This window comes from Corvus moneduloides, chromosome 7, assembly GCF_009650955.1.
Source record: "Corvus moneduloides isolate bCorMon1 chromosome 7, bCorMon1.pri, whole genome shotgun sequence".
NCBI classification, from domain to species: Eukaryota; Metazoa; Chordata; class Aves; order Passeriformes; family Corvidae; genus Corvus; species Corvus moneduloides.
The window spans coordinates 36,244,375-36,256,383 of record NC_045482.1 but is presented as its reverse complement, the minus strand read 5'-3'; the positions used below and the strand labels follow the sequence as shown (position 1 = coordinate 36,256,383).

At 41.2% G+C, this 12,009-nt stretch overlaps 1 long non-coding RNA gene across 1 annotated transcript in view; it reads right to left on the bottom strand.

The window, feature by feature from the left end:
- Positions 1–8,719, bottom strand: part of LOC116446904 — a 70,733-nt gene extending 62,014 nt beyond the window's left edge. The window contains exons 1-2 of the long non-coding RNA XR_004241430.1: positions 8,342–8,719; positions 6,411–6,534 (exon numbers count right to left, since the gene is read on the bottom strand). This is a non-coding gene — a long non-coding RNA (uncharacterized LOC116446904). The remainder of the gene's footprint in view (positions 1–6,410; positions 6,535–8,341) is intronic.
- Positions 8,720–12,009: the final 3,290 nt, after the last annotated feature.

Sequence of the window (12,009 nt, the reverse complement as noted above, 5' to 3'; positions counted from 1 at the left end):
CTCCTTTACACCAACATTCACTGGACAAAGTTATTAATCCCACATTAATCATTGGATAGAGTCACAATGGAGTCATAGAGTAGTTGAAAGATTGTAAATTTGGAGATGGGATACAGCAATAGAAGTGGAAATAAATATTTTTAGTTCCAAATAAAGATGGAGAGAAAAAAAAATGTTATATTTAATGAGTTCTACGGGGCTATTGCTTCATATTAAAAATTTTGGTTTTCCAAGCCTTCTACATCAATGTTTCAAAAGAGAATGAGGAAAGAAGCATCATTGTCTGGCATTTGGGGTAGAGGGAGGGGAAAGACAAAGAGGAAATATATCCCAGTGGTAAAAGCATGAGATGAGAAATCATCAGCCCCCTCCTTGCTGCATTGCCTTTACTCCACCTGCAAATCATGTGGGGAGAAAAGGGAGATCCTGAGGACACAGAGTTTCCCTTTCTCTTTACTGGGTACTGAACATTCCTCTCTCTAATACTTTTCTATACCAATGCTAACCTGGAGATAACACAGACCTATTTCTTGCTGTCCTCCCAGAGTCACCTGAAAACGGTGGATCTCCTCACTCATTTCCACATGGGAATATTGATATTGAAAGACCAACAGTGTACAGCTCTGCACAGCTGCTCTCCACACCAAACCATCTCCTGAACACTCCTGGGGAACTCGGTGTCATGTGCCATGGTGTGGCATTTCACAGTGTGCTGGCGTGTGCCATAATGCATCACTGAGTGTGCAAGAGCACACGAAGCCCCCATAAAGCTAGAATGTTTGTTACTGTCTTAAACACAAGGATAAAATTGCATAATTGTGTATAATTGCATTTACATTGCTTTAGTCCACAAAGCACAGCATTCCTCATGATGGTTTTGGGCTGATTCCCAAAAACCTTGCTGCAGGAGCAGTAAAGGTAGTTCCCTCTAATAAAGTAATAAATATTTCTGACTGACCTAAAGTGGCGCTCAGATTACAGCAAGAAAACTAAATTCCAAGAGGAAAGGTACAGATGAAGCAAAAATCCCCACAGATTATCCTCAAATATTCTGGAGGACCTCTCTTTGGGTGCTCAGCATAAGCAAACCAAAACTCCACCGTGGCTATTCAATGATGAATTTAAAAGGCAGAATATTCTCTGATCATATTTTTATGAATAACTTTCCCTGTTGATAACATGCCTGTACTTAATGCACAAAAGTTTCTTCACTGAGATTTTGTTTCTACAAAATGCTTTGCATTTTAATATGAATTCCTGGGCAAAACTGTGCTGTGGGCAAATGCTTTGTTGGAGGACTGGGAGTGAACCTCTCCTTCAATGAGGTACCTTCATGAGCCAGGACTCTTTCTCCCTAACCCCACTACTTAACCAGGCAGCCTCTGTTCTGTCTCACCTCTGCCTTCTCTCACCTCCTCTTTATCTCCTAAATTGGTTTAAATCCTTATGTCTGTCCACATGGCCTTTCTGATCCCCCCAGGCATCTGTTAGCAAACCAATCCAAAACTCCCCTCACGTTCTTCGCTTTTGTGAAGATTTTTTTTTGAGGTTTCTGTACCTGGCATCACAGTGAGCAAATTTTAATAGGGGAAATGTCATCTTGGAGCAATTAACATCTTTTGGGGCTACCCAAGGGCAGCTCCCATCCTTGCCACACCCTTCTGCACTTCACTCTTGGGGTGACTGTTGTCCCCTGAGCGCTTCCCGGGTCTCACTCCCTTGCTGTGCTCAGACAAACTTCTCAGCCCTTGTCAGGGTCAGATTCTGTCACCTTTGGGATTTCAATCATTATTCTCTTCAGTGCCAACTCATTTCAAAGGAAACAAATACAATATACAAAGGAGAGAATGAGGAAGAACACCCGGCTTTTGATTTTATTGATATAGATGAATGTAAACAACTTCAAGGACCACTGCTTGGGGAAAATGTTATTTTTCTGCTCTTTTTTGTACATATAACTTCAGACTTTGTGAATATTTTGAATCGGGTTGCATCTTCCAGATTAGAAAAATAGAAAATATAATTCTAGGTGACCTGTATGATCTTCTACAGATGGAGAAAAATTTGCTAATGGATCTCACAGCCTCAGATAACTGACTCAGATTTCTTAAATCAGACAGAGTCTGGTGTTAATGACAACATTTGTTGCCTAATCCAAAAACCAAAGTATGTTTTGCCCATGCTATGCAATCCATAATAAATGTTTAAACAATCTATGTGATTTCCAAAGTCCAGGAAAACCTCTCGAACATGTTACATCTCTAGGCACCTCCTCAACGTGGAACAAGATCTCCTGGAAATGATTAACACCAGCCCTCATTTCACTGCTCTCCTCTTCTGGAGAGCCATGTGCTCCACTTGCTCCGGTGGCAGAGGGAAGCCAACCCGTAGGAAATGGGTCTGTTGCAGTTTACAATGCCTTTTAGCATGGCAACAGTGAAATCCAAAATAGATTTTTAAACCAGAATTACATTTACATACGTATTGATTCCTTTCCCTTTTGTAGTGGTGGTTAACGCAATCTGATGAGCCGCATGCTGAATATTTGAACACTACAAAAAATCTGCTTTTTAGGATATGTGTGTGATAACTTGGATGCCGCTAATGTAATTTTAAACTTTTACAGCATGCCAAAACATCTGACAAATTTGGTACCTTATTTCAAGAGGATTTGGCATTTTTCTGTGCTGGTTTCTTCAAACATACGTAGCAGATTCACTTACTACTGAAGTGCAGCAACCTCCAGCTCAGCATGTATTAACTCTTTCACAGCACAGGAAAATGCACTATTACTTTGTACAGGAAGTGAAAAATATTGTACCCAATTAAAATTGCATGGAAAATGAATGTAGGAAAAAAATTAATTACCCGAGTTGGAGTTTGTCTAGGATGTAAAGGCTAACACCCATACAGTTTTTTTAAAAAAGCATAGCCCCTATAATGGCTCTATTTAATATTTTATACATGACCCTAGGTTAAATCTGAAAGATCTGCTATAGATCAATTATAAACCACTGATTTATCCTTGAAAAGGAAGAAAACAACAAGTTTTCTAGTAGCGCTGAAGAATGTTACAAAACATCAAAGATCTTGCCCTTTTCCTGATAACACAGAAATCAGGCACTGATGGAAAAAAGCTCTCCTGATCACCAAGTAATGAAACAGTAATGAGCATGGCAGCCAGCTCCTCTGCTATCTCATTACAATGCGGGGTATTGTGGTGTGTTTGCCAACGTTTGAGAGAAAGGGAAAAAAGGCTGACAGTCTCTCCTATGAGGAAAGGCTGAGAGAATTGGGATTCTTCAGCCTGAAGAAGAGAAGGTTTTGGGGTGACCTGATTGTGGCCTTCCAGTACCTGGAGAGACCTGACAAGAAAGATGGAGACAGACTGCTTACAAGGGTTTGGAGTGACAGAACAAGGGGGAGTGTCTTCAGACTGAAAAAGAATAGCTTTAGATTGGATATTAGGAAGAAATTTTTCTCTGTGTGGGCAGTGAGGCCCTGGCACAAGTTGCCCAGAGAAGCTGTGGCTGCCTCTGAATCCCTGGAACTGTGCAAGGCCAGCTTGGACAGGGCTTGGAGCAACCTGGGATAGGGGAAGGTGCCCCTGACCATGACAGGGAGTGGAATGAAAGGATCTTTAAGGCCCCTTCCAACCCAAACCATTCTGGGATTCTATGCCTATATGTCTATATCACTTTGCATAAGGAAAATGTTAATTAATATAGGACAATTTTATTTCTTCTTGACAATAATAGTCCTCCAAAAATTGCATTCTTGATTTAAATGTTCATGGATATGGTTGGTGGCTGAGCCACAACACCAAAGGCTGACTTGCGTAATTGTTAAATTTGCAATTACTCCAAGAGGAAACAGTCCAACACAGAATTCCTTTATAAAATCCTTTTTTCTCTTCAAGAAATGAACGTGTGGCAGATTTTGTTACCTATCTCTTATTCACCTGGAACTGAACAGTATTTCTCAGAGGTCCACTGAACTCAGCACAGAAGGAACCATGGCACTGGCAGAGGAGTTTCACATGAAAGAGTTAATGCATTTGCTACCACCAGACGCCAACACGAATCTTTGCAAGTCCTGCTGTAATGCGGCTCCCCTGATTGCCTCAAAAAGACAAATTTCTGTTACAACACGGAAGCATTATAAACTAAATTCACCAGAGTCCCGTTGTGCCTTAGCTAGAGAATATGATTCCTGTATTAAGTGCTTTTAATTTCAGTGCTTGGGAGCTGGTTTAAAACCATCTGCTAATTTGCGGCGCTGTAACAGTCGCGCTCTTGTCTTTGCAATCAGAGGCAGAACTTCTTTAATGTGCCTCTTCTCATTCCACTTTGCTCAGAGATAAGCCTGGGCAGCTCTCCACCTGTCTTGGCAAATAAATCAGCTGTGTGAAGCCTCCGACAGGTGAATTTATCAAGCCTTGATATGCTCCTGGTAGGAGCGAAATCCTCCCATGACAGGTGATTGTAGAATCCCAGAATGGTTTGGGTTGGAAGGGACCCAACCCTTAAAGACCATCTCATTCCAAGCCTGCCTGCCATGGGCAGGGATGTTTCCCATTAGACCAGGATTCTCAGAGCCCCATCCAGCCTGGCCTTTAACATTTTCAGGGATGGGGCAGGCACAGCTTCTCTGAGCGACCTGTGCCAGGGCTTCACTACCCTCACAGGGAGGCATTTCTTCCTAATATCCCATCTAAACCGCCTCTCTTGCAGTCTGAAGACACTCCTCCTTGTTCTGTCACTCCAGGCCCTTGTTCTGTTACTCCAGGCCCTTGTAAAGAGTCCCTCTCCAGCTCTACTGCTCAGTTGTAGCACCTTTAGGTACTGGACAGTGCTTTAGGATCTCCTTGGAGACTTCTCCAGACTGAACAACCCCAGTGTTCAACCTGAACTTACCCCATCTCTCCTATCTCCCAGGGTGACCATCCTCCTGCTTCATTGCATCAAGTTCTTGATGCACTGACCCTCAGGAACCCAAAACTTCAAAATTATGGACTTACTGGGGACGATCTTGCAAAATATGTTTGATGGCACCATGTACCTGTCCTGCAGGCTGACGCAGGACCATGCACTCAGCATCACCCTTGCCACCACCACTCCCTGCAGCTGGAGGCATTGCAAAGCAGAATGAACGTGTCCACCTTTCTCATCATCAGCTTGCAAAAATAGCCAACAGTTGTCCTAGGCCCTGAACATGATAAAATACTTGAAAAACATCCAACTGGCCAAATCCTGAAAAACTTCCTGTGGGGAACATCAAAGAAATTTCAAGCGGATGTGGTCCCCTGCTCCATGCATGCCATCCACTAAAAAAAGTCACAACACTGTTGAAGGTTACATGACATAATCTGGCACAAGGTGGTAAATACTGAAGGCTTGGGAAAAAGAAATCCCCAAGTTCAGTACTCAGTAGTAGATATTTCATGGGAATTTATTGCGGTAGGTGGAAGTAGGGTAGATGACAATGACCTGCAAACCATAAACTTGTAGGTATACTTTTTTTCCCCGTGAAAGTGAATTATTTTCAGGTAGTTTAACATATCTCTGATTCTAATTAGTAGGCAGACCAAGATCACTCTGAACATTTGACCTAAGTAGCTTCATTTCTTTGTTTAAGAACAGATTTACTTGAGGCTGGTACATTATGTGAAAGGAGCTCGGCTCCACTGCTGGGAACAAAAATGGAGTATTAATTAATTATTTAATCCCTTTTTTAATTACTATTGTATCAGAATCTTAAAGTGGGGCATTTCCCTATGTCAGGAAATGGCTTTTAAAAATGCATCTCTACAATAAAAAGTAAAAAAAGAAAAGGAAGAAGAAAGAAGAAGAAATCATTCTTCTTCAAATTGAAACCAGCATAAAATATTACCCCAAAAGGCCTGGGCTGATTTCTTTAAAAATGAGGACAACGTTAGAACCATGGCAAAGGCAAATTGGCCTACAAGAAAACTGACAGCTTTATAGCCCCTGCCTCTGATTGAAACGTTGGGAAATCTCTTGGCAATTCTCCCAGACATCCAGGTAGAACAGTGAGTTCACTGATTATGTTAACTAAAACAATCTGCCTTTGCACAAACGCACCTCGAGCCCAGCCAAGTGTGAAGGCTTATCAACGTGCCAGACCAAGAAAAAGACCTATTTACCTGCAGAGAGCAGCTAAACGACAGGGCTCTGCAAAACAACCCGGGAACATCAGCGTGCAGGGCTTCTTTTATTGTCATTTTTTAATATATGGCCTAAATGAAGGCCTCAGTGGTATCGCGCGGGTGTTAAACAAGAGGATTCCAACCGATGTCTTTAAACACTGGTAGTAATCATTAATAACAAGAAACACCATCCTCAGGAACATGGTAGTAAAACACATATGAGCAGGGAGAATAAACTTACTTCTGGGAGAAGGCTCAACACAGTCCTTAGCTGTTATCTTTTCGGCCGGCCATGGTGCAGAGGAGGCGCTGCCAGGACACAGGGATCCCGCTCGCAGGGCAAACAAGGGAATTGTTTATGTTTTCTAAAGGGGGAAAAAAGGAGAGCCATAGTAAACCTAAACAATAAAGATTACAAAAAGAAACAACGCCGTTAAGTGGCAATCTTTTGAGGTGAATGCATAGCTGAATGTTATTTTAAACAGCACATAACCCAGGGAATTATGATGTTGTTTACACAGGCCTGTCTCTTGGAATCTGTATATGTTTAGAGTTTGGTTTGTTATATGTCTTGGTTAAGCTCTCCAATATGTCTGTCTTCTGAAAAAGGGCCCTATACTGCGCTAAAACTTAGCTCCAGCAAGTTAAAAATACGGAGAAAGTACCTTAAGTAATGTCCCTTTCCCCAGAGATGTCCTTGGTAGCAGTCAGTAATGCAATCAGATATCCAGGGTTATTTCGATTGCCTGCCAAAACATCACTCATGTCTATTAAAGCATCCTGAAAAACACCATTACATCAATTCCAGCAACGGCATAATTATTCTTCTTTCTGGAATGTCTTCTGATGTGAGTCACCCTGCCGGCGTGGGATTTCTCTGGAAAGCGGCTGTAGGAATGTCTCAGAGGCTGCGGGGTAGGGTGGGGGCCGGCAGCAAGATGGTCTCACCAAAATTTGGTGGATGCCCAGGATGGTGGCTGGATGCAGTAACACCCCACCAATGACTTAGACACAACCCCTTTTTCCAAAGACATGGAGCACCAACAGGTTTCTTCTGCACTGATACACTGAATTTTGAAAAAGCACATTTTTGCAACTGCAAACCAAAGCAAAGCACTGACAAAGATATTTTTGCTGAATAACTTGGGCTTCTCCTTAAAGATGCAGGCAGGAAATTTCTAGGAAGCGCAAGGCATAGTTACAGTAGTTTATATATTAATGAGCGTGTCTCTGCTCATTCCAGCTGCAGTTATCCTAGAACTTCCACATGGGCAATGCAAGCCACACCTCTTCAGTCCAGTGTAACATGACCGCCACAGGGATTGTAGATAGAGAATCCTTAGGAACAGGAGGATTATTATCATTCCACATTTTAAGAATTAACAAAAATCTATAGAAAATCCACGTGAGAAGTTCTGGGTTTGATTACTCTAGTGTAAATCCCAATTTCTTTGAGGCCAATGGATCATCTAACTCAACACTCACAGGAAAGTTTGTCCCTCTGCCTTCTCCTTTAATCTTCCTGACCAAAAAGTTTGATTTGATGAGATTCTGTTTCGTTGCAGGAATAGCACTAGTAGAATAATGCAGCATTAATTTTGCATTTTGGAAAAATAAAAAGCATTTGATGTTATCACTAAATAACAACTAGACCAAAAGTCATTCCTAAAAGAGCTACTTATAGCCTTTTTTTTTCCAGGAATGCAGAAATGGACAAATACCATTGCTAAAAAAAAGTGAGTAATTTTTTTTTTTATTGCTTTGTATGAACATTCAAACTGCTCCTATCCAGCTTGTGAAGCCGTGGCAATACTAACAGAGTCGTGATGAAGACCTATCCTCATTGAAATCAGTCAAATACCCAGAAAATTCAAAATCTTTGTCTTTTAAGCTACGTGCTGCTTGCTAAATATCACTGAGTCCATACCAACAAAACACAAAGCATTTAATCAGCTATCAAATAAATCCTAGAGTCACAATCCAAATGAGAGCATGGGAAAGGCTCTTAAAAAAGACCCTTTGAGCATGAAGGAAAAAAAATAATGATAACTGAAATGCTGAATAGTCATTTGTATTGCTCTTCTAGGCACAAGGATAAATGTGACATTCGTCTTCATCTGCTGCTTGATGCTGGTCAATAGAAAAATAAAACCTCTAAAATTTTTCTCCTACCTTTCGATAATGCTCTCCGTTGCATTGGGTGGGATTATTGGGGGTGTCCTGTGCAGGACCAGAACAAAACCTCCTCCCAAATTTCAGTCATCATCTCCCTACAAGGAGAAAGGACATGAACAAGCCATCAGCAGGTCCAGGCTTAGACTGTTTGCTACCAAAAAAAAAAAAGTCATAGGAGAAGTGAATGTGAATAGATTCATTTTATCAATTAAAAAAATGGAGGCAGAGAAGCATGAAGAATTCTCATAGTTTTCAGTAGGATATTTTCCTGCATTTGGCATTTATCACAGTTTAATCTATTTTATGTTTTCTTGATTGTTTACTGTAAAATGGGATAGATACTTTGAACAAAGCTAGGGCAGGACATGAGTCAATATCCAGCAGCAACAAATATTTAGAGGCAACAGATTTGTAATAATTAGATGGAGACAAGAGATGATGAATTGGTAAATCTGAAAGTCTTTACAAACTCCGAAAATCTCAGATGATCGTTTAATCCATCAACTATCTTCTTAAGAAATACAATCACGGAAACTCCTGCCAAAAAAATCCTTACTGTAATCCTACCTTTATCTCATCCACAAATATACGTTTTCTATATAAAGACACGATCCCTCTTAAAAGGTCAGCGTTTGTAGCTGTCCACCAAACACCCCAATATGCCCACGCAGCCCTGCAAGGTCTCTGCTGTGTCTCTTTTATAACCTACAGCCACTCCTATGGCAAACAGGGGGAAATCTCCCATCTCTACGTGGCACACATATGTTTCTCCACGTACCAACTTCCACTTCTGTTTCTCGCAGGTTACACATGGCTTAGATCCCCTTTCAGCCCAACGTGTACTGAACTTACTAAAGATGAAGTGAACAGGCATTTCCTCATAGCACTACCTCACACTTGGGACAGCTTAATGGCTTCGCAATTAATATATGCATAAGTACAACCTGCATTAGTGGTAGTAAAAGGCAAGTTGGCTCCTTGATTACACATCATTAAATAATACCAAGGTTCTCGAGTTTGGTGCAAGTGTGTGATGTACCTGTTCAAAGCTGGAATATTGTGTGGGTCTGCACATTCTCCCATCCCCATACATGGTTAAGCTTGCTCTGACATGATCCTCTTCTTTTCTTTCAACCTATGGAAACCACCTGATCTCATGTTTCCTGGTGACAAGCAGCAATTTTAAAATGATGCTGCACCAAATCACACTAACAATAAGAGAAAGCCTGGCTCAGGAGCTATTTACTTCTGAAAATAAAAACAAAAACAAAAAAATAAAAGAGGATATTTAATCTGAACACATTACAAAGAACTGCTGCATGATGGCAGTGGGGCCCCAGAAAGGGAAAAGCTGAGGAAATATTGCTTTATAGAAATCAAGGATAAATATCCTTTTTTACATTAGAGGAATGAAAATTGGTTTAAAAATCCTGAGGAGGGTTGGGGAGCTGAAGTTGGTTTCTTTAAGCAGAGCCTTCATATAAATTCTAACTCTGCAGTTAAATGGAAATGCTTAAGCCTATAAAACTAGAAGGAGATGAGGAAAGGGGGGAACCCATATACATGAAACCAGCAGATACAGAACCATTTTATACAGTTCAGTAGGCAGGCTAACATGAACTTAATAGTGACAATTGTTTTAAATTGATTCAAATAACAAATACACATTTCAGAGATTATGAAGTTTTGCACTGCATTTTTCTTTTTATCTTTCAAAGAAAACAATGCTAATAGTTTCCTTTTTCCTAAGCTCAATGACTATTTACTATGTTCTTGATGTGGACTTTCAAAATACAAAGAAGGTTTGGCAAGTTTTCAAAGTCTTTCTTCAAAGTCAGCTCTTAAGTACTTTTTACAAAAACATGAAGAATACTTCTTACTACGGAGAATTGATAATGTACTGCTTTCGTTATTTGTATATGAAATACTGTCAGATAAATGCACATGGATTCATTTGTTTGGACTTTCTCTGTTAACCTTCTGTATGAAATTGATTTCGATTGATCACAAGAGTCAGGAACGTAACAATTGCTTTCAACCAAAAAGCTGCTTCAGACATTATAGACCCAAGTTTCAAAGAAAAAAAGTTAGTGTACTTGCAAGTTTAGAGTCAAACTTGGCAGTTCTTCCAAACAGAGTGGTCAGAAGAAGAAAAATAAAAACAAACATCCTTCCAAGATTTTTTTTTCTTCAATTGCCATACAAAATAATGGTACAAGTATGTCACAACCCTTTCCGAACGTTATTCATGAAGACATAAGCAAAGTGTCCTAAATGCTTTGTTGCCAGAGAGTTACCATTTGTAGAGCGTTCTGAGAATTTAAGAAACTTTAGAAAGTTGTCAGCTCTTTGCTGCTGCACAGAGCTGAGCTTAAAACCAGACACAAATCAAAGCAGCCCCCTCAAAGGGACAAACCCGAGCGGTCAGACCATTTGTAGGCAAGCGCATTGGTCTGTTTGGTAGAGGTGAACTGAACTGGGGGCCAAATCCAGAGGCGATTTGTAAGGTGGTGCAAATTAAATTGTGTAAGTAGGAGTAAGTAGATGTGAGTGAGTGTGAGAGCGTGGGCTGGTGGTGCTCACACGGCAAGGGGCCTGGGAAAGGTACCAGGAGAGAAGCAGCCCCTAAGGCTAAGGGGATGTCTCATTCCAGACGTGTTACCTAGAATGGTAGCACCAACCTTGTGCACTCCTTGTCACCATCCCGCAGAAGAGGCTGCAGGGAACATCCCCCAGCCCTGCTCAGAAATACCCTCTGGGTTGTTCAGAGGGGTGCTCTGTCAGCAGTGACGGAGCTCAGGTTATGTTGGTGGCAGTGGGTAACGAGCATCTCCACCACCTCCTCCTTCCTGCTGAGCCCTGCGGGCAGTGGGGACGAGCAGGACCATTTTCAGCTGTCACAGTGGGTTTCCAGAGGAGTGGGTCTCTGCTTTTACCCCAGTTGTGGGTCTTTCTCTGATTATCTCCAGAAATTACACTCTGGCCTTCATTTCCCTCCCTATCCCTAATGCCCCTGTTCCTCCAATTTCCTGTCTCCAGTGCTGACACCTCTTTGTTCATCTCCCATCTTTTCTCTGTCTTGTCTATTTAGACCGTAAATTGTTTGATAAAGGGACGATGACTTAATAGGTGTATGCACTACATATGGCACCATTTGGTCTTACTCTCAGCTGGGACATGAAGTCTCTACTATTAAGTGAATAATTAATAATGATTAGGTCCTAAACCAGCAACGTGAAACTCCACTAACCTTACTCACTGTATGCTATCACTCTTCCATTTCTTCTCGTGCCTGCTGGCTTCTGCAGGGATTGTTCCTGAACCGTGTCAGCCGAGGGGCAGCAGGCATTGATGCTCAGTAGCCCACTGGATACTTTGGAAAAAGGGAAGTTAAACTGGAAATTATTCTAAATGCAAGGGCAAGGTCTCACAAAACTTATGATGTATTCTTATGACAGGGCTGTGCTATGCATAATATAAACAGCTGTGTGTAAGGGAGATCGCTGCTCTGTTTCAGGAAGTAATAGCTAAAGAAGCATTTATTTCTGACAATTAATGGACATAAAAGCCTATGTGCTATCTAAAGAGGGGAAGATTAAAAGGAGGGAAGTAGCTTATACTATTGGATCAGCTGCAACAAAACAAATAACCTCACAACTTCATTT